Source organism: Alligator sinensis, unplaced genomic scaffold (assembly GCF_000455745.1).
Source record: "Alligator sinensis unplaced genomic scaffold, ASM45574v1 scaffold404_1, whole genome shotgun sequence".
Lineage (NCBI taxonomy): Eukaryota > Metazoa > Chordata > Crocodylia > Alligatoridae > Alligator > Alligator sinensis.
The window spans coordinates 5,887,264-5,890,355 of record NW_005841839.1 but is presented as its reverse complement, the minus strand read 5'-3'; the positions used below and the strand labels follow the sequence as shown (position 1 = coordinate 5,890,355).

General features: G+C 45.5%; 1 protein-coding gene across 1 annotated transcript in view; it reads left to right on the top strand.

The window, feature by feature from the left end:
• The window catches only part of LOC102380525 (ankyrin repeat and fibronectin type-III domain-containing protein 1-like), a 412,615-nt gene that overhangs the window by 402,350 nt on the left and 7,173 nt on the right, over positions 1-3,092 (top strand). The window lies entirely within an intron of this gene.

The window sequence follows — 3,092 nt, the reverse complement described above, 5'->3', positions numbered from 1 at the left end:
CTTTCCCTATAGGCCCCTTCACACACAGTCTTTGGTCTGATAGTGACTGAGTAGAGTGGTATATGGTGCCTTTCATTCTTGCCAAGAGGTACCTTCCCCTTCCTGCAGCAGGGGAGAAGCTTGGCCTTCCAGTTGTTTTGAACATTACACCAGTGCTGAGTACCACTCTTAAGTGAGGGAGTTCATAGAGTATGATCAGGATAAAGGTCTTTATGTCAGGAAAGGAAAATTTGAAAGGGGGATGCTCAAGGCTTCCTAAAAGCAATGGGGTTGAAAGGCCTGAATTAGTGTGGGATTGGTGGTTTTCCTGTTCATGCCTGGTAACAGGAGCACTGGCTCAGTCTGCTCCTGTTCTCGCTGTCTTAAGGATCCACCTGGCCCTCTCCTGTCTGGTGGAAGGGGAAAGCTTCTTGGTCCTCCTGTTAACATGTATACTCTAGTAGTCTGTGTGGAAGCCAGGAGCTCCATGTAAGAAGGCAGCACTTTGCTTGAAAAGGAACAAGCCTTCCTGGGATACTTTCTGCAGGGATAACGCCTGATTTTTCTTCAGCCACTCACTTGGGCAGTCCTTGCTGCTGAAGGCTGGTTGACATGGCTTGATCTGTTTGCCCCAACCAGGGTTTGCAAGAATAAAGGTTTAGGTTTGCTGTGGATTATGGTTGTGTGTGCCATTGCAAGTCCTACTGCAAAAACCCATCAAGCTTCTGGTATTTCATAGCAGGGGTGTAGGTTGTAGCTGTGTTGGTCTAAGGACATAGGCAGACAAGGTTCCTTGGGTGAATCTGATATCTTTTATTAGACCAACCCAAATAGTTGGAAAATAGTTATTAAGCAAGCTTTTGGGTTCAAAAACCCTTCGTCAGGCTAAGGAAGTTTCAGCAGTTGGTGTGCGCTCTTCCTGGATGGAATGAAAAGTAAAGAAGCCAGCGGCTGGGCTGGTATGCATACAAGACATGTAGTCAGTGAAAATGTAAGTTGAGGAGTCAATGGGTGAGAGACAGGCTGGCGGGGGGAGGAGAGAGAAGGGGGATGAAAGTGGAGAGATACCTGGGAAGTCAGATGTCAGGCAGGTTATAGGTTATTATATCCTGGTGTGGATGGCATCCAAGCCTGCCTTACATATCTACAGGAACAAGATTACAACTCAGAATACAGACCCGAAGATATTACTGACCTTATACACTTCATCCTCACACACAACAATTTCACTTTTAATAATCCACACTTTCTCCAGATGATGGGAACAGCTATGGGCACTAAAATGGCCCCCCAGTATGCCAACCTTTTTATGAGCCACCTAGAAGAAGACTTCCTCAAGAACTGCACCATCAAACCCTTGCTATACTTAAGATATATCTATGGCATCTTCGTCATTTGGACTGAAACCCTACAATCTCTGATTGAGTTCCATCAGAAATTCAACAATCGCCATCCCTCCATCCAACTTTCTCTAGAATACTCCAGCACCAACATCTCCTTTTTAGACACGATGATCAGTATCCAGAATGATAAAATACAGACCATGTTATACAAGAAACCCACAGACCAACTTACATATCTGCACAGAACCAGCAATAACCCTAAACACACCAAAAAAGCTGTGATATACAGCCAAGCCCTCAGATACCACCGCATTTGCACTGAAGAGAACACCCAGGATCGCCACCTCACCAATCTTAAAAAGGCTTTCACCCAACAAGGACACTCCTCCAGAGAGATAGATCTCACGTTTGAAAGAGCCACCTGGATACCACATGAAGAACCACTGCAATACAGAAGAAAACAACCTCATCACCAGAAGCAAACTTCCTCAAGCCCAGAACACACCAAAAGGATCCAAACTGTGCCAGGACAAGAAATGCAAAACCTTCCAACACATCTCCACCACCCCCACTATTGCTACACCCCACAACAGAGCCATCAGCATTCCTGGATCTTACAGCTGCACCTCCAGAAATGTGATATATCTCATCCAATGCACCAAATGACCTGATGGAAAATATGTAGGAGAGACCAAACAGCAACTGCGCACCAGAATGAATGCACACCGGAAATCTATCAAAGACAGAAATACCCAATTACCTGTGGGAGCACATTTCTCACAAGGAAACCACTCTCTCTCCAATGTCTCAGTCCTGATCCTCAAAGGAAGCTTACAAAACACTTCCCAGAGACGAGCCTATGAACTCCACTTCATCAACCTCCTGGATACTAAAAATCATGGACTAAATATAGACATTGGATTTATGACACATTATACCCTGCCTGACATCTGACTCCCCAGGTATCTCTCACTTTCATCCTCCTTCTCTCTCCTTCCTCCCCACCCCCTCACGCCTGTCTCTCACCCATTGACTCCTCAATCTACATTTTCACTGACTACCTGTCTGGTATGCATCCCACCCCAGCCTCTGGCTTCTTTACTTTTCATTCCATCCAGGAAGAGCGCACACCAACTGCTGAAACTTCCTTAGCCTGACGAAGGGTTTTTGAACCCAAAAGCTTGCTTAATAACTATTTTCCAACTATTTGGGTTGGTCTAATAAAAGATATCAGATTCACCCAAGGAATCTTGTCTGGTATTTCATAGAGCATCCTGATATACATGATTAACACAGGGACAGTGGATGATAACACTATCTCTGGGATTCCAGTCACTTCCTTTGAGGCATTCTTCTCTGCAGTCCTGTGTAGCCTCTGGGAACACTAAATGGTGGTTTTCCCTTCACTAGAGCTGAGGTACACCTGAGACAAGACTACTTGCCTTCTGTCCCTTTCTATCAATCTGTGCAAGGGGCTTTGCTTCTGCTTTCCCTGAACTGGGTCTTCTACCCAGTGCTAAGAATATTGCGGCGCTACAGCTGGTGACAGATAATGGTCCTCATTTCCTGCTCAGTTCATTGTGGCTTTTCCCTGTTGTGGTTTTCAACTGTGATGTAGAATGACTTCTTTCCATGTGGTACAGAGGGAGTTCTTCACTGTAGGATTGGGTCTGCCTTTTGGTTCACTGACACAACTCTCTGCTGGAGTCAGTCTCTACCTACTCATATGTCAACCATTTCTGTCTGAGGGACCTCTTCTCATCCCTGCCT